Genomic DNA, 20,101 nt, shown 5'->3' on the forward strand with positions numbered 1-20,101 from the left:
GTCTTTTCCATGAATCTCCTTGAAAATGAATCACTTCTGCAGTAACACTTTTATAGAAGCATCAGAGTAAAACAGTAACTACCTGGAAATGAACAAAGACTTTAAAATGGCCATAGTTAAAGATTTGGTGAGAGTTCATTGCAATGCAATTGACAAGGAAATTTGATTTTTTCTGTGACATACATTTTAAAATCACTAGATTTATGATTGATAATACAACTCTAGGGCATATTTTTAAGAATTGCTTATATTTTTGGAATACTTGTATTGCTACAAATATCACTTCAAGTTTAGCATCGCTTTTTATTTGGTAATAGTTCCAATGTAATTTAACAAATAAGCCTAATATTTCTCTTTAAAGGAGAAAGAAAAAATCTTTTGAGATGTTCCAGTGAGTCTGAAAAAAATCTCAGAGTTGTTAATGGTTTGAGATCAAAAAGACTTCATATAGAATTTGATTTATGGGAAGTTTGTCAACATAATAGTAGGTGTTCAAACACTAGATTAAGTAGGATCATTGGTCACTGTGAAACAGTACTTATCTTTTTAACCACAGTGGCAAAGACCTCAAAGGAAATAAAATTACATAGTTGTGAAAAACAAGTTAGCTTTTTTAAGAAAGAAGAGTAAAATTTCTTATGCAATTGAACACATAATTAAGACAACAAGAGTCACAGGAAATTATTTTAATAAAACACAGAATCATTGGTTTTTAGGCACATTACTTAAAAAAGGAAGCTGTGTTACATATACACCATGGAATATTACTCAGCCATTAAAAAAATTCATTTGAATTAGTTCTAATGAGATGGATGAAACTGGAGCCCATCATACAGAGTGAAGTAAGCCAGAAAGATAAAGACCAATACAGTATACTAACGCATATATATGGAATTTAGAAAGATGGTAACAATAACCCTATATGCAAAGCAGAAAAAGAGAGACAGATGTACAGAACAGAATTTTGGACTCTGTGGGAGAAGGCAAGGGTGGGATGTTTCGAGAGTACAGCATTGAAACATGTATATTATCTAGGGTGAAACAGATCACCAGCCCAGGCTGGATGCATGAGACAAGTGCTCGGGCCTGGTGCACTGGGAAGACCCAGAGGGATCTGGTGGAGAGGGAGGTGGGAGGGGGGATCAGGATGGGGAATACATGTAAATCCATGGCTGATTCATGTCAATGTATGACAAAAACCACTACAATATTGCAAAGTAATTAGCCTCCAACTAATAAAAATAAATGGAAAAAAAAAAAAGGTAAAGAAAACCTTGCACAGTCTTAACAAAAAAAGACAAAAAGTCCAGAAAGATTTGTTCTTTTATCACATGAAAGAAATTTTTTTTATATAAGAATACCATCTCTTTTCATTTCCCTTAATTTTAATTAATTAACATATTGAGGTACAGTTGATTTGCAATATTGAGTTACTTTCATGTGTACAACATAGTCAGTATTTTTGTGGATTAGAGTTTATTATACTTTATTACAAGATAATGGGTATAATTCCCTGTGCTATATAGATTATACTTCCTGCTTATCTATCTTATGTATAGTACTTTATATCTGTTAACCCCAAACCCCTAATTTGTTCCTACTCTTTCCCTCTTCACTTTGTTAACCACAAGTTTATTTTCTATATTTATGAATCTGTTTCTGTTTTGCATATGTATTCATTTGTATTATTTTTTTCAGATTCCCCATATAAATGATATCATATAGTTTTTTTCTCTGCCTATTTCACTAAGCATGATATTCTCGAGGTCCATCCACGTTGCTGCAAATGGCAGTATTTCATTCTTTTTTTATGGATGAGTAATATTTCATTGTATACACATACAACACAACCCACTTCTTAATTCAGTCATCTAGTAATGGACACCTGGGTTTCTTCTGTGTTTTGGCTGTTGTAAACAATGCTGCTGTGAAAATGAGGGGTGTGTGTATCTTTTCAAATTAGTGTTTTTCTTTTTTCTAGATATGTACCTGGGAGTGGAATTACTGGATGATATGGCAGTTCTGGTTTTATTTTTTAAGAAACCTCCAAGTTGTTTTCCATAGTGGTTGCACCAGTTTACATTCTCATCAGTAGTGTACAAAGGTTCCCTGTTCTCTGCCTCCTCTTTAAAATTTATTATTTATATTCTTTTTGATGATAGCCATTCTGACAAGGTAAGGTGCTATCTGATTGTGATTTTGATTTGCATTTCTTTAACAGTCACCTATGTTGAACAACTTTTCATGTGCCTGTGGCCATCTGTATGTCTTCTTTGGAAAAATGTGTATTCAAGTCCTCTGCTCATGTTTTAATTGCATTTTTTTCTTTTTGGTGTTCAGTTGTATGATCTGTCCATATATTTTGGATGTTAATACCTTACTGATTTGGATGTTAGCACCATATCATTTGAAGTATTTTTCTTTCATTCTTTAAGCTCTTTTTGTTTTGTTGATGGTTTCTGATGCAGTCAAAAGCTTTTACATTTAATTAGCCCCATTAATTTTTGCTTTTATATCTTTTACCTTGGGAGATTGAAGAAAATACTGCAACAGTATATGTCAGAATGTTTTGCCTGTGCTCTCTTCTAGGAGTTTATTGGTTTCCAGTATTACATTTAGATCTTTAAACCATTTATAGTTTAGTATGTGGTGAGAGGGAATGTTCTAATTTCCTTGTTTGACACTTGCTGTGCAATTTTCTCAGCATGGCTTAGTGAGAAGCCTGTTTTCTCCGTTGTATATTATCGCCTCCTTTTTCGTAGATGAGTTGCCCGTACACGTGCGGGTTTGTTTCTGGGCGGTCTGTTCTGTTCCGTGGATTTGTGTGTCTGTTCTTGTGCCAATTGGTGCCATACTGTTCTGGTTGCTGTAGCTTTGTGGTATGGTCTGAAGTGTGAGACACTTATACCTCCAGCTTTGTTCTTTTTTCTCAGCATTGCTTTGGTGTCTAGAGGTCTTTTGTGATTCCATAGAAACCTTAGGGTTATTTGCTTTAGTTCTAAGAAACATGTCAGTGATAATTTTGATACATCCGTAGATGGCTTAGGCTAGTATGGCCATTTTAATAATAATTAATTCTTTCACTCCAAGGGCATGGGCTATAGACTTTTCTTTCAATCATCTTCACTTTCCTTCATCAATGTTTTATAATGTTCAGAGAGTAAGGTCTCTCGCCTCCTTGGTTAAGTTTATTTCTAGGTATATTGTTATGTGATTTAAAAAGTCTCTTTTTCACTTTTTCTTTCTGATATTTTATTAATAGTGTATAGAAATGCAATAGATTTATTTGTGTTAATATTTTTTCCTGAAATCTTGGTGAATTTATTTATTCTAACAGCTTTAGGGCTCTCTATAGAGTTTCATGTCATCTGCAAATATTAACAGTTTTACAACTGCCCTTCCAATCTGGGTATCTTTTAATTTCTTTTTCTTCTCTGACTGCTGTGTCTAGGACTTCCAATTCTGTGTTAAATAGAAGCAGTGAGAGTGGGCATTCTTGTCTTATTCCTGAATTTAGTGGGAAGGTTTCAGCTTTTCACCATAGAATATTATGTTGGCTATGGGTTTGTTGTAAATTCCCTTTGTTATGTTGATATGTTCCTTATTTATTTACTTGGATGATACTTTCATGAATGAAAGTTGAATTTTGTCAAAGTTTTTCTCCTGTGTCAATTGAGATAATCTTGTGCTTTTTGTCTTTCCTTGTTAATGCCATGTATCACATTGATTGATTTGCATATGTTGAACCATTCTTGAGACTCTGAAATAAATCCAGTTTGACCATGGTGTATGTTTTTATGTATTGTTAGATTAAGTTTGCTAATATATTTTTGAGGATTTTTACATTTATATTTATTGGAGATATGGCCTGTAAGTTTTCTTTTTTGTAGTATCTTTGTTTAGTTCTGGTATCAGGATAATGGCCTTGTACAATGAATTTGGAAGTGTTCCTTTCTCTTCAATTTTTTTGGAATAATTTGAGAATTTTTGAGAATAATTTGGAATAATTTGAGAAGGATGGGCATTAGTTTAGTAGAATTCCTCTGTGAAGCTGAACTTTTTGTTTGCTGGGAGTGTTTTTTATTACAGACTGAGTTTCATGTCTAGTGATCAGTATGTTCAAATTGTCTGGTTCTTGACTCATTCTTGGAAGGTTGTATGTTTCTATAAATTTGTTTAATTTGTTGACATATAACTACTCATGGTATTCTTATGACATTTTGTATCTCTGTGGCATTATTTCTGGTCATTCATTTCTTATTTTGTTTGTATCTTCTCTCTTTTTTCCTCAGTGAATCTAACTAAAGGTTTATTAACATTCAATTGAATTCTTATTCTTTATTCGAGTCCAGTTGACTTATAATGTTGTGTTTCACAAAATGATTCAGTTATGCATATAGCTATATCCATTCTTTTAAAGATTCTTTTCCAACATAGGTTATAACAGAATAGTGAGTAGAGTTCCTTGTGGTATGGAGTAGATCTTTGTTGATTATTTTATATATAGTGGTGTGTATATGTTAATGCTAAACTCCTAATATATCCCCCCCATCAACTTTTTTAAAAAGAGATCTTTAATCCTTCCTATGTATTTGCCTTCCCTGTTGGGATTTTCCCTTTCCTATAGGCCCTCCCTTTTTTCCACTTAGATTAGACCCTTCAACATTTTTTTAGGGTAGGATTAGCATTGCTGAATTCTTTTTGTTTTTGCTTGTCTGACAAGTTCTTTCTCTCTCCTTCTATTCTAGATCATACTCTTACTTAGTAATGTATCCTAGATAGCAGATTTTTTTTTTTCTTGAACTTTGAATATACCATGCCACTCCTTTCTGGCCTGCAAAATTTCTGTAGAGAAATCAACTGATAGTCTTATGGGGATTCTCTTGTATATGACTTTGTTTCTTTTTGTATCTCTCTTGCTGTCTTTAGAATTCTTTGTCTTTAGCTTTGCCTTTTTAATTATAATATATCTTGGTGTGGATCTGTTTGAGTTTATCTTGTTTGTGACCCTCTATGCTTCCTGTAGGAAACATTTATATATGTTTCCTTTAGGTTTGGGAAACTTTTATCTATAATTTATTCAAATGCATGTTTGCTCCCCTTGTCTTTCTTTTCTCTTTCTGGAATGTTGGCATGCAGTATGTTTTCCCATAAATCTTGTATGTTGCTTTTTTTTTTTTTTTTTTTTCCATTTGCCTGCTGTTCTGATGAGGTGATTTCCATTATTCTATCTTCCAGGTCACCTATGCATTCTCCTGTGTCATTTAGTGCTATTCTTTGCTTCTAGAGTGGTTTTTATTTCAGAAATTGGCTCACTATTTTTCATTTGGGTCATTTTTATAATTTCTTGTTCTTTCTTAAAATGAGCGGTGCTTAGATTCTCTTTCCTAATTCAGTTAGCATTATTATTATTAATACCAATTTCTTAAATTCTTGTCTCGGAGATAGATTATCCCTGTTTCATTGTCTGACCCCCTGCCCAGGGGTTTTCTCTTGCTGTTTTAATTGAGAGTAGTTCCTCTGCCTTTTGATCTTACTTAACTTTCTCTGTCTTTATGAATCTAGGTAAAAGAGTAATCTATTGTGGTCTTGAATGGGTTTTCTTTTTTTTTTTTTTTTAGTATGGGAGCATTCCTATGTAGAAAGCATGTGCACCGTGTTTCTGGCATGAGGACTAGATATGATGTAGATGCCAGTCGCGTCTTTTCTCAGTGTATGCTGGTCAATATCATCTTGATGTGGGTTGTGGCTGGTGTTGAAGTAACTCGAGCCTGTGCATGGTGTGAAGTGGGACTTCAATTCTGCTCAGTGGTAGTTACCGACCTGTCAAAGATGGGGCCTTCTCTCTAGTTGGTGGACAGACACCTGAAGGTCAGGCTCAAGCTGGCACTATTCCCTTTAAGTGAACGTATTTTCTTCCCTGGGCGTTTGCCCTAAAGAAGTAGTGAAGGGAAAGTCACTCAGTTGTGTCCGACTCTTTGTAACTCCATGGACTACATGGTCCATGGAATTCTCCAGGCCAGAATACTGGAGTGGGTAGCCTTTTCCTTTTCCAGGGGATCTTCCCAACCCAGGGCTTGAACCCATGTCTCTCATATTGCAGGTGGATTCTTTACCAGCTGAGCTCCCAGGGAAGGATTGTTATGAAGGTTAAATGAATTAATATATACAAAACACTGTGTTTCTGTAACATAATAAATGCTCCATAAATGTTTGCTATGATTATCATGTTTCCTTTCAGTTCAGTTCAGACACTTAAGTTGTGTCCAATTCTTTGTGACCCCATGGCCTGTGGCACGCCAGGCCTCCCTGTCCATCACCACCTCCTGGAGTTTACTGAAATTCATGTTCATTGAGTCGGTGATGTCATCTAACCATCTCATCCTCTGTTGTCCCCTTCTTTCCCAGTTTCAATCTTTCCCAGTATCAGGGTCTTTTCAAATGAGTAAGTTCTTCGCATCAGGTGACCAAAGTATTGGAGTTTCAGTTTCAGCACCAGTCCTTCCAATGAATATTCAGGACTGATTTCCTTTAGGATGGGCTGATTGGATCTCCTTGCAGTCCAAAGGACTCTCAAGAGTCTTCTCCAACACCACAGTTCAAAAGCATCAATTCTTCAGAGCTCAGTTTTCTTTATAGTCCAACTCTGACATCCATGCATGACCACTGGAAAAACCATAGCTTTGACTAGATGGACCATAGTTGGTCAAGTAACGTCTCTGCTTTTTAATATGCTGTCTAGGTTGGTCATAGAAGTAGAGTGTTGACTTAAGTGGTTCCTGTGCCCTTAAGAGATCCGACATGCTGCTTGTGTAGGTGTGTGTCTACAGCTCCACTCAGAAGCAGCCCAAGGCTGTGTCCTTTCCCCTCTTGTGGTCATCCCAGATCTGATGCTGTGTTTTCATGCGGTATGTGGGAGTCTTGGCTGGGACTGAGAATTGCAGCATGTTGGTTGTGGGAGTTCAGACAGCTGAGTAGCTCTCAGAAGTCTGGGCTGCTTCTAGAGAGCTATTTGAGCAAGTGCCAGCCGTGGCCTCTGCTGTGCTGCCTGGACTACTCCCCAGACCTGGGTTGCCTTTGCATTCCTCGATCGAGTATTTTCTCAGGTTCTGGCTGCCTGGATCCAGCGCCAAGCTGTGGTGTAGAGCAAGCGCGGCCACGGTGCTTGCTTAGTTCAAATGGGGGCGCGGAGTGGCAGCTGCTGGCGGAGACCTCTGGCTGCTCTGGTTAGTGGCACGCCAGCACCTGGGCACTGTTCCACATTTAGGTGTAGTTTTGATATGTTAGTGGGGGAAGGTGAGTTCCACATCCTCTACTCCATCTTTTTACCCTAGTGAAAGTACACTACTGATATTACAGTTTATTTTTCTTTAAGCCAATTAAATAGTGCTCTTTTACAAATTAATTTTGAAAATATCATCTGGTGGTATACATATATATATTATATATATTTCATATATATATTTCTATGTGTATACATATATATATATATAATTTATAGACACACACAAACATACAGATTCGGAGAACCTGTAGCTTTCATTCTAAAATTCTAGTCATGAATCAGGTACAACAATGCGAAACTAACTAGTTTATAAATAACATTTGACTCCAAATTGTGTCAAGAAGACAGAACAAGTTAAGGTTACCTGGGTTACCTGCTCACATGGCTAATGCTTTTTACTAATATCCGTGGAAAAGATTTTAACAACTTATTGACCAGAGACATATTAATATGTCTTTTGCTACCCAAATGTTATTGGTCAGAGACGTTTTAATATCCACTGTAACAGATCACCAGTTACATGTGTTGGTTTCTGCAAAAGTCTCCTGGTCATTAATGTGTGGAGATTTGCATTTACCTTTGAGTAATCTTATGGAGACTGTGAACTAGATTTTGGGGAAGGAAACTTCTATAGAAGTTTACATTTTAAAATGCCTCTTTTTCTCTCATTTTTTTATAGCCTCAGGCAATGTTTTAAATAGCTCCTAGGGTGTTTACATTTCAAAGACATAGCATTCTGTCTTCAAGGGACAGAGAAAGAGTTTCAGCTTTTTTTCTAGGAGGTTTGGATCATTTGTGTATCAGAAGTCTAGGGTGATTACTGTTTAAAATTTTCTCCTATGTTAGTGGTCATGCACCATGTGGGGCTTCATCATTTTCTTGTCAGTCACTACAGCATCCTCCCCTGACTCCTTCACTTTCCCAGGTGCTCCATCTTTTGGTGTCTTAATCAGGCTTTTCCAGAAGTGCTCAGGCCCTAATCTCCGGCAGTCTGTGACCTCCTCCTCCGTACAATGGCATGCCACGATCTCCAGCTTCTTATCCTCCTCTCCGACCTTGTCTGCCAGCCCAAAGCCGAGTCATGGACGCCTGCACATTCTTCTCTACCTCAGCCCTTCTTTCAGCTTTCTATCTCAAACTTTAGTCTCTAGTTGGATGTTGATATCGGGCTAACCTATCCTCAGTACGGGCCCACCCATTACGCAGCCATTGATCTCGTTCTTTGCCAGTGCTTCAGACAAGTCCCCATTTTGGGGGCATCCCCATACTCACTCCATGTTCCAAAAATATCTTACATACAGCCTACCCCTCCCCACATAAAGGTCAGTGGCCAATCAGGATTTCCCCCATGGATGTCTCTTTTCCAAGACTCACTGTTTTCCACTGGATAGCTCACCACTTTCTGGCTCACAACCTCCAGAGCTCCCTGGATGAAATCTGAAATGGACCCTCATACATGGAGGTCAAGGAGAGACCAAAGAAAGAGGCAGATCACTCCAGATTGATAACTGGCAGATTTAATAAGCAAGGGAACATCCATGCAGGCATATTGTGCATTACCAAAAGACGAATAGATCTCTGCACCCACTCACCAGGATCTTAGAAGTTTATATAAAGTCTTAACTGGGTTTGGTCATGTATACTGTCCAGATGGTCTCAATAATACGTCATGCTCTCTCATTTCTGCATCCTTGAGAATGGATCTCTCTGTGGGAATGATGTGCAGAAGAAGCATTCTAAAGACAGAGGAAAGAAGGAACCTCTGATTGCCTGGGTCCAGATCACGGGTCAGCTGGCCCTCATGTTGTCTTTATGGCCTCCTCCAACAACATTGGTGACAATGTGGATACAGAAAGCAAGGGATAGGGGACAACTGCCTGATTAGTTTACAGATGAGGAAATTGAAATATGAAATGCTGAGAAATTTGCCCCCAGTTCCACTGTAGTAAGTGGAAGACTTGGAATAAATTCTCAGGATGTCTTACTGCAGAGATTTTCCATTTCAGTTTTACTCTATGTTGTCTTTCCCTGAAGAGGGGAGAGAATAAATAATCAGCTCACTATAAGCTGGGTATATGCCCCAAAACACTTCCTAGCAACGTAAAGGTAAGAGAGTTCCTAATATTTCCTACCATACATTATTTTATAAACCTCAGTGAGGAGAGAATTCCTATATGGATTTTAGAAGAAAACATTATCATGAAGACCAGAGGAAAAAATTTTTTTGAAGTTTTGTGGGAAAGCATAGGCCACTGTTCCCAAAGGTGGTGTGTGAAAGCAGTTAGCAATGATGGTGAAAGTTCTATCTACAGGCCTTGCCCATAGGCATAAGAAAAACCCTCACTAATCACAGTACTGAACAAGGAAACCAGAAAGTTTAAGCATTTCCCTCTGCCTGTCCAGGTCAAAACAGAACTAATTCATCACGTTCAGCAAAAATCCAAAAACAGTGAACGAGAGGCACAGAGTTCATAATATCTTTAGGTCAGGAGATGACTTTCATTAAATAGAAATATGTGAAGAAACTATGTTCTGATCATATTAACATATAAATAAATTCACTGAATGCAAATAATTCTTTTACATGAATAGTCAAGCAACAGACCATTCAGGGACCCACCTCTGTGGTGATCCTGTTCAAGCTGGCAGCACCTGCAGAGTATTGCATGACTTCAGAGATACATGCTGGAACTCTCATGCCTTCCAAGTGATGTGGATCTCTAGGACTGACTTGGAATGAGTGAGTCTTCATCACCTGTAGATCCTGTAGATTCTTTCCACCAAGGTGTGTGTCCCCAGATCAGCATGTGGAAGTCAGGTCTGCAGCTGCAGACTGCAGTAAGCATTCTCCAGCCTGAAACAGCTCCCTAATAACCTAGACAAGAGATGCAGCCTTTCACTAGGTGTCCCTCATCCAAGAAAATCGAACAGTTTTGAGAAGGTACAGTCTATTCTGGACACAGCTTAGGTCTAAAGCCAGATAGGTCTAAACTCATTCCAGTGACTATATTAAAATTAATATATTTTCCACCCTCATAGTTTTGATTATAATCAAAATTATAAACCACTATAGTCATCTGTTCAAACAGGGCTTCCAAGATGGTGCTAGTGGTAAAGAACCCACCTGCCAATGCAGGAGACTTAAAAGAAGTGGGTTCAATCCCTGAGTTTGAAAAATCCCCTGGAGGGAGGCCTGGCAACCCATTCTAGTATTCTTTTCTGGAGAATCCCATGAGAGAGGAGCCTGGAAGGCTGCAGTCCACAGGGTCACACAGAGTCGGACACAACTGAAGTGACTTCACATGCACTAGTCATCTAGTCTATTCAATACAAGCATCCTGTTTTGTATCAGTTTTACTTTTATACTTTCCCTGTTCAGTTCAGTCATTCAGTCGTGTCTGACTCTTTGCGACCCCATGAACCACAGCACGCCAGGCCTCCCTGTCCATCACCAACTCCTGGAGTCTACCCAAACCCATATCCATTGAGTCAGTGATGCCATCTAACCATCTCATCCTCTGTCATCTCCTTCTCTTCCCGCCTTCAGTCTTTCCCAGCATCAGGGTCTTTTCAAATGAGTCACCTCTTTGCATCAGGTGGCCGAAGTATTGGAGTTTCAGCTTCAATATCAGTCCTTCCAATTAACACCCAGGACTGATCTGCTTCAGGATGGACTGGTTGAATCTCCTTGCAGTCCAAGAGACTCACACAAGAGTCTTCTCCAACAACACAGTTGAAAAGCACCAATTCTTCAGTGCTCAGCTTTCTTTACAGTCCAACTCTCACATCCATACATGACTACTGGAAAAACCATAACCTTGACTAGATGGACCTCTGTTGGCAAAGTCATGTCTCTGCTTTTTAATATGCTATCTAGGTTGGTCCTAACTTTCCTTCCAAGGAGTGAGCGTCTTTTAATTTCATGGCTGCACTCACCATCTGCAGTGATTTTGAAGCCCAAAAAAATAGTCAGCCACTGTTTCCCCATCTATTTGCCATGAAGTGATGGGACCAGGTGCCATGATCTTATTTTTCTGAATGTTGAGCTTTAAGCCAACTTTTTCACTCTCCTCTTTCACTTTCATCAAGAAGCTCTTTATTTCTTCTTCACGTTCTACCATAAAGGTGGTGTCATCTGCATATCTGAGGTTATTGATATTTCTCCTAGCAGTCTTGATTCCAGCTTGGAATCTTTGGAACCAGTCTGTTGTTCCATATCCAGTTCTAATTGTTGCTTCCTGACCTGCAAGAGGCAGGTCAGGTGGTCTGGTATTCCTCTCTCTTTCAGAATTTTCCCTATACTAACTTCCAAATAGGTTCCAAATAGGAAAAGGAGTATGTCAAGGCTGTATATTGTCACCCTGCTTATTTAAATTATATGTAGAGTACATCATGAGAAACGCTGGGCTGCGTGAAGCACAAACTGGAATCAAGATGGCCAGGAGAAATATCAATAACCTCAGATATGCAGATGACACCACCCTTATGGCAGAAAGTGAAGAAGAACTAAAGAGTCTCTTGATGAAAGTGAAAGACAGTGAAAAGTTTGGCTTAAAGCTCAACATTCAGAAAACTAAGATCATGGCACCTGGTCCCATCACTTCATGGCAAATAGATGGGGAAACAGTGGAAACAGTGGCTGACTTTATTTTTGGGGGCTCCAAAATCACTGTAGATGGTGATTTCAGCCATGAAATTGAAAGATGCTCACTCCTTGGAAGGAAAGTTATGACCAGCCTAGACAGCATATTAAAAAGCAGAGACATGACTTTGCCAACAAAGATCCATCTAGTCAAAGGTATATTTTTTCCAGTAGTCAAGTGTGGATGTGAGAGTTGGACTATAAAGAAAACTGAGCTCTGAAGAATTGATACTTTTGAACTTTGGTGTTGGAAAAGACTCTTAAGAATCCCTTGGACAGCAAGGATATCCAACCAGTCCATCCTAAAGGAAATCAGTCCTAAATATTCATTGGAAGGACTGATATTGAAGCTGAAACTCCAATACTTTGGCCACCTGATGTGAAGAGATGACTCATTTGAAAAGACCCTGATGCTGGGAAAGATTGAAGGCGGGAAGAGAAAGGGACGACAGAGGATGAGATGGTTGGATGGCATCACTGACTCAATGGGTGTGAGTTTGAGCAAACTCCAGGAATTGGTGATGGACAGGGAGACCTGGAGTGCTGCAGTCCATGGGGTCAGAAACAGTCGGACACGACTGAGCGACTGAACTGAACTAAACTGATAGTAACTTTCTCATTGAAATTTCCATTGTGCTAATATGTACATCAATTCTGTGACCAATTACTCTACTCCTCAGTATCCCTTGACTATTTCCTATTGGCCTAACTGAAGTCCAGCTCATTTTTGAGCATACTGATTTTTCTCCCATCTTCCACACGTGAATACTGCTAATTCTCTCGTGAATACCTATCTTAAGACCCAGATAAAAATAACAACTAACCAGTCACTCTTAAGGAAATCATCCCGAATATTCATTGGAAGGACTGATGCTGAAGCTCCAATACTTTGGCCACCTATGTGAAGAGCGGACTCATTGAAAAAGACCCTGATGCTGGGAAAGATTGAAGGCAAAAGGAGAAGGAGGCAGTGCAGTATAAGATGGTTGGATGGCATCACTGACACAATGGACATGAGTTGGAACAAGCTCCAGGAGATAGTGAAAGATAGAGAAGCCTGGCGTGCTGTAGTCCACAGGGTCGCAAAGGTTTGGATATGAATTAGCAGCATCACGACAGCAATAATGTTTAATGGGCACACAGTGTAATGCATATTATGAAAATTTACTCGTGTAATCCTATCAGTATTTTGATTCTCGATTTTCAGGTGAGAAAATGGAAGCAGACACATGAAGTGAATTTCGAAAGCCACGGTTGGTCAACTGTGGAAGCAAAAGGCTCAAAGTGCCTAAGACCAGACCTTGTGGGCAGTCAGAAACTTCTTTTTGTCAACATGTTCTTCCTTTTTATACAAACTATATTAGAATATATATTAAAGATGCCCCTGAAAACTCAGTGAAAATGGATCAAACTGGATATTTCTGAATAATGCTATGTCTATCTGATATATATAACATATATGAAGGTAAACATTAATCAGAGTTTACTAGATATATTTATCTGTACCTGTAATTTAAAAATATCACGCTGGGAAAACATCCATTTCCAAATAGGGGTTAGGTTCTTGGGCTAGGTCTCACCTCCCCCTTTTCTCTACTTTCATGATAGACTAACCCCTGACTTGCATATTGTTAGATATATCAAATACATTTTTCTTTTTTTTTTAAATTGAAGTATACTTGGTTTACAATGTTGCTTTTTATTTCTGCTGTACAGAAAAAATGATTCAGTTTTGCATATTCAGTGATTTACATATATACATAAATCATATTCAGGGATTTACATACATACATGTAAATCATATTCAGGGATTTACATATATATGTACTTTTTAAAAATTTATACTGGAGTATAGTTGATTAACAATGTTGTGTTAATCTCAAGTGTACAGAAAAGTGTTTTAGTTATCTGTATACATATATCTATTCTTTCTCAAACTGTTTTCCCGTTTAGGTCCAGAATATTGAGCAAAGTTTCCTGTGTTATATAGTAGGTCCTTGTTGGTTATCTATTTAAAATATAGTAGTGTGTATATGTCAATCCCAAACTCCCCATTTATCACCCACCTAACTTTCCCCTTTGTAATGTAAGTTTTACTGTTTTTATTTTGTAAATAAGTTCATTTGTATCAGTTTATTTTAGATTCTTTCTATAATCATTTTCATATGATACTTGTCTTCTCTATCTGACTTACTTCACCTAGTATGAATATCCATGCTTCTACAAGTGGGAACCTTTCATTCTTTTATATAGCTGAGTAGTATTTAACTTCTCTGATGGTTCAATGGTAAAGAATCCATCTGCAATGCAGGAGGCACAGGTTTGATCCCTGGGTCTGGAAGATCCCCTGGAGAAGGAAAGGGCAGCCCACTCCAGTATTCCTGCCTGGAGAACTCCGTGGACAGAAGAGCCTGGTGGGCTACAGTCCATGGGGTCACAAGAGAGTCAGATACGAGTTAGTGACTAAACAGCAGCAACAATATTCCATTCCATGTATGTACCAGTCTTTATCCATTCCTCTGTGGATGGACGTTCAGGTTGCTTCTATGCCTTACTGTTGTAAACACTGCTGCCGTGAACATTGAGGTGCATATATCCTTTCAGTCTAGAGTTTTCTGCAGATGTGTATACAGCAGTGAGACTGTAGGATAATATGGTAACACTGTTTTTAGATTCCTTTTTTAAGGAATCTCCATGATGCTGCATGTGACTGCAGCAGTTTACCTTCCCACAACACTGTGAGAGGGTTTCCTTTTCTTTACACCCTCTCCAGCATTTATTTGTGGACATTTTTATGTTGGCCATTCTGACTCATGTGAGGTGATACCTCATTGTAGCTTTGATTTGCATTTCTCCAATAGCAATATTGAGCATCTCTTAATATATGTTCTTTTTAAATATTCTTTTCTATTATGGTCTATTATAGAATATTGCTATATGGTAGGACCTTGTTATTTATACATTTTATGTATAAAAGTTTATACCTGCTAATCCCAATATCCCACTCCCTCTTTCCCCCAAAACCCTCCCCCTTGGCAACCATGGGTCTCTTCTGTGTCTGTGAGTCTGTTTCTGTTTTGTAGGTAGGTTTGTATGTTCAATTGCTTAGTCATGTCCACTCTTGGCAACTCCATGGACTATAGCCTGCCAGGCTCCTCTGACTATGAGATTTTCCAGGGAAGAATACTGGAGTGGGTTGCCATTTCCTCCTCCAAGGGATCTTCCTGATTAGGGGTCAGACTCACATAGATAGGTTTATTCGTGTCATATTTTCAGTTCAGTTCAGTTCACTCAGTCGTGTCCGACTCTTTGTGACCCCATGAATCGCAGCACACCAGGCCTCCCTGTCCATCACAAACTCCCGGAGCTTACTCAAACTCATGTCCATCGAGTCGGTGATGCCATCCAGCCATCTCATCCTCTGTTGTCCCCTTCTCCTCCTGCCCCCAATCCCTCCCAGCATCAGAGTCTTTTCCAATGAGTCAACTCTTCGCTTGAGGTGGCCGAAGTATTGGAGTTTCAGCTTCAGCATCAGTCCTTCCAATGAACACTCAGGACTGATCTCCTTTAGGATGGACTGGTTGGATCTCCTCACAGTCCAAGGGACTCTCAATAGTCTTCTCCAACACCACAGTTCAAAAGCATCAATTCTTTGGCACTCAGCTTTCTTCACAGTCCAACTCTCACATCCATACATGACCACTGGAAAAACCATAGCCTTGACTAGATGAACCTTTGTTGGCAAAGTCATGTCTCTGCTTTTTAATATGCTATCGAGGTTGGTCATAACTTTCCTTCTTAAGGAGTAAGCATCTTTTAATTTCATGGCTGCAATCACCATCTGCAGTGATTTTGGAGCCCCCAAAAATAAAGTTTGACACTGTTTCCACTGTCTCCCATCTATTTGCCATGAAGGGATGGGACCAGATGCCATGATCTTAGTTATCTGAATGTTGAGCTTTAAGCCAACTTTTTCACTCTCCTCTTTCACTTTCATCAAGAGGCTCTTTAGTTCTTCTTCACTTTTTCCATAAAGGTGGTGTCATCTGCATATCTGAGGTTATTGCTATTTCTCCCGGCAATCTTGATTCCAGTTTGTGCTTCCTCCAGCCCAGCATTTCTCATGATGTACTCTGCATAGAAGTTAAATAAGCAGGATGACAATATACAGCCTTGACGTACTGCTTTTCCTATTTGGAACCAGTCTGATGCTCCATCTCCAGTTCTAACTGTTGCTTCCTGACCTGCATGCAGGTTTCTCAAGAGGCAAGTCAGGTGGTCTGGTATTCCCATCTCCTTCAGAATTTTGCACAGTTTATTGTGATCCACACAGACAAAGGCTTTGGGTTAGTCAATAAAGCAGAAACAGACGTTTTTCTGAATCTCTCTTGCTTTTTTGATGATCCAGCGAATGTTGGCAATTTGATCTCTGGTTCCTCTGCCTTTTCTCAATCCAGCTTGAACATTCACAGTTCATGTATTGCTGAAGCCTGGCTTGCAGAATTTTGAGCATTACTTTACTAGCATGTGAGATTAGTGTAATTGTGTGGTAGTTTGAGCATTCTTTGGCATTGCCTTTCTTTGAGATTGGAATGAAAACGGACATTTTCCAGTCCCAGGGCCACTGCTGAGTTTTCCAAATTTTCTGGCATATTGAGTGCAGCACTTTCACAGCATCATCTTTCAGGATTTGAAATAGCTCAACTGGTATTCCATTACCTCCACTAGCTTTGTTCATAGTGATGCTTTCTAAGGCCCACTTGACTTCAAATTTTTTAGGTTCTCCATATTATGTGTTGGACTCTTTGTGACCTAGTGAACTGCTGCATGCCAGACTATTCTGTCACTATCTCTTTGAGTTGCTCAAACTCATGTCCATTGAGTCGGTGATGCCATCCAACCATCTCATCCTTTGTTGCCCCCTTCTCCTCCTGCCCTCAATCGTTCCCAGCATCAGGGTCTTTTCCAATGAACAGTCTCTTCACAAGAGGTGGCTGAAGTTTTGGAGCCATAGCATCAGTCCTTCCAATGAATATTCAAGGTTGATTTCGTTTAGGATTAACTGGTTTGATCTCCTTGCTGTCCAAGGACTCTTAAGAGTCTTCTCTAGCACCTCAGTTCAAAAGCATCAATTCTTTGGTGCTCAGCCTTCTTTATGGTCCAACTCTCACATCCATACATGACTACTGAAAAACCATAGCTTGACTATGTGGATCTTTGTCAGCAAAGTAATGTCTGCTTTTTAATTTGCTGTCTGCATTTGTTATAGCTTTTCTTCCAAGGCGCAAATGTCTTTTAATTTCATGGTTGCAGTCACCGTCTGCATTGATTTTAAGAGCCCAAGAAAATAAAGTCTTGTCACAGTTTCCATTGTTCCCCTGTCTATTTGCGATGAAGTGATGGGACCGAACGCCATAATCTTAGTTTTGAATGTTAAATTTTAAGCCAGCTTTTTCACTCTCTTCTTTCACCTTCATCAAGAGGTTCTTTTGTTCCTCTTACTTTCTGCCCTACGGGTGGTGTTATCTGCATATCTAAGATTATTGAGATTTCTCCTGGAAATCCTGATTCCAGCTTAAGGTTCATCCAACCTGGCATTTCACATGCCAGGACTCTGCATAGAAGTCCATCGTGTTTACTGATTTATTTATGCATCATAGCCTTGTTTAAGCAGTGTAACAGTATAAAGCCTTGAGGTACTTTTTCCAATTTTGAACCAGTTCGTTGTTCCCTGTCCGGTTCTAACTGCTGTTTTTTGATCTGCATACAGATTTCTCAGAATGAAGTTAAAGATGGTCTGTTATTTCCGTCTCTTTAAGAATTGTCTACAGTTTTTTATGATCCACACAGTCAAAGGCTTTAGTGTTGTAAATGAAGGAGAATTAGATATTTTTCTGGAGTTCCCTTGTCTTTTCTGTGATCAAACGGATGCTGGCAATTTGATCTCTGGTTCCTCTGCCTTTTCTAAATCCAGCTTGAACATCTGGAGGTTCTAGGGTCATATACTATTGAAGCCTGGCTTCAATGATTTTGAGCATTACCCATGTAAGTGATATCATATAGTGTTTGTCTTTCTCTTTCCTACTTACTTCACTTAATATGATCATCTCTGTTGCATCCATGTTGCTGCAAATGGCATTATTTTGTTGTTTGTATAGCTGAATAGTATTCCATTGTATTTATGTGTCTGCGTGTGTTATTTGCTCAGTTGTGTTCGACTCTTTGAGACGCCATGGTCTTTAGCCCTCCAGGCTTCACCGTCCATGTAATTATCCAAGTGGGAATACTGGAGTGGGTAGCCATTCACTTCTCCAAGGGATCGTCCCCACCCAGGGATCAAACCTATGTCTCCTGCACTGCAGGCAGATTCCGCACTGTTTGAGCCGTCATGGAAGCCTGTATGTGTGTGTATGTGTGTGTGTATGAAAAGTGAAAAAGTGGGTTAGTCACACAGTCATGTCTGACTCTTTGCAGTCCCATGGACTGTAGCCTGCCTGGTTCCTCTGTCCATGGACTTCTCCAGGCAAGAATCCTGGAGTGGGTTGCCCTCCAGGGGATCTTCCCTACTCAGCGATCAAACCCAGGTCTCCTGCATTGCAGGCAGATTCTTTACCAACTCAGTCACTGGGGAAGCCCACACACACACAGATGACACATCTTCTTTATCCACTCATCTGTCACTGGACATCTAGGTTGTTTCAATGTGTTGGCTATTGTGAACACTGCTGCTATGAACATATAAGGGCACGTATCTTTTTAAATTATACTTTTTACTCATTATATGTCCAGGAGTGGGATTCCTGGATCAGATAGTAATTCTTTTTAGTTTTCTGAGAAATCTCCATACTGTTTTCCAATGTGGCTACACCAACTTACATTCCCACCAAGAGTGTAGAAAGGTTCACTTTTTATCCCACACCCTCTTCAACATTTGTTACTTTGTAGATTTTTTTTAAACGATGGCCATTTTGACCTGTATGAGGCAGTACTTCATTATAGTTTTAATTTGCATTTCTGTAATAATTAGTAATGTTCAGTATTTTTACATATGCCTATTGGCTATCTATATGCCTTCTCTGAAGAAATGTCTGTTTAGGTCCTCTGCCCATTTTTTGATTTTTTTTTTGTTGTTGTTGTTGAGTTGTGTGAGCAGTTTGTATGTTTTTGGAATTAGACCCTTGTTGGTTGCATCATTTGCATACATTTTCTACCATTTTTTGCTGTTTTGTTTGTAGTTTTCTTCGCTGTGCAAAAGCTTGTAAATTTGATTAGGTCTCATTTTTTTTTTTTTTTTTTCTATTGCCTTGGGAGACCTACATAAGAAAACATTGATATGACTTTTGCCAGAGAATATCTTTTGCCTGTGATCTCTTTTAGGAGTTTTATGGTATCATGTTTTATGTTTAACTCTTTAAGACATTTTGAGTTTATTTTTTATTTTCATGTATGGTGTGAGGGTGCATTCTAACTTCAGAGATTTACATGTGACTATCTAACGTTCCTAAAGCCACTTGCTATAGAGACTGTCTTTTTCCCATTGCATTTTTCGCCTCTCTTGTTGAGGATTAATTGACCATAGGTTAAGTGAAGTGAAGTGTCACTCAGTCCTGTCCAACTCTTCGTGACCCCACAGACTGTAGCCCACCAGGCTACTCTGTCCATGATATTCTCCAGGCAAGAATACTGGAGCAGATTGCCATTCCTTTCTCCAGAGTATCTCCCCGACCCAGGGATCGAACCCAGGTCTCCTGCATCACAGGAAGATTCTTTACTGTTTGAGCTACAGGGAAGTCCTGACCATAGGTGTGTGGGTTTATCTGGGGGCTCTCAATTCTGTTCCATTGATATAAGATCTGTTTTTGTGCCAATTCTGTGGTTCGATTACTGAAGTTCTATAGTATTGCCTGAAGTCTGGGAGGGTTATGCCTCCTGCTTTTTCTCTTTCTTTCAGGATTGCTTTGAAATTCTGGATCTTTTTTGGTTTCATATAAATTTTAGAATTATTTGTGCTAGGTCTGTGAAAAATGTCATGGGTAATTTGATAGGAATCACATTAAGCCTATAGGTTGCATTGCATCATGTGTCCATTTTAACAGTATTAATTCTTCCAGTTCAAGAGCATAGGATATCGTTCCATTTCTTTTAATCATCCTCATTTCCCTTTATTAACGTTT

The sequence above is a fragment of the Muntiacus reevesi genome, chromosome 16, assembly GCF_963930625.1.
Source record: "Muntiacus reevesi chromosome 16, mMunRee1.1, whole genome shotgun sequence".
Taxonomy (NCBI): Eukaryota; Metazoa; Chordata; class Mammalia; order Artiodactyla; family Cervidae; genus Muntiacus; species Muntiacus reevesi.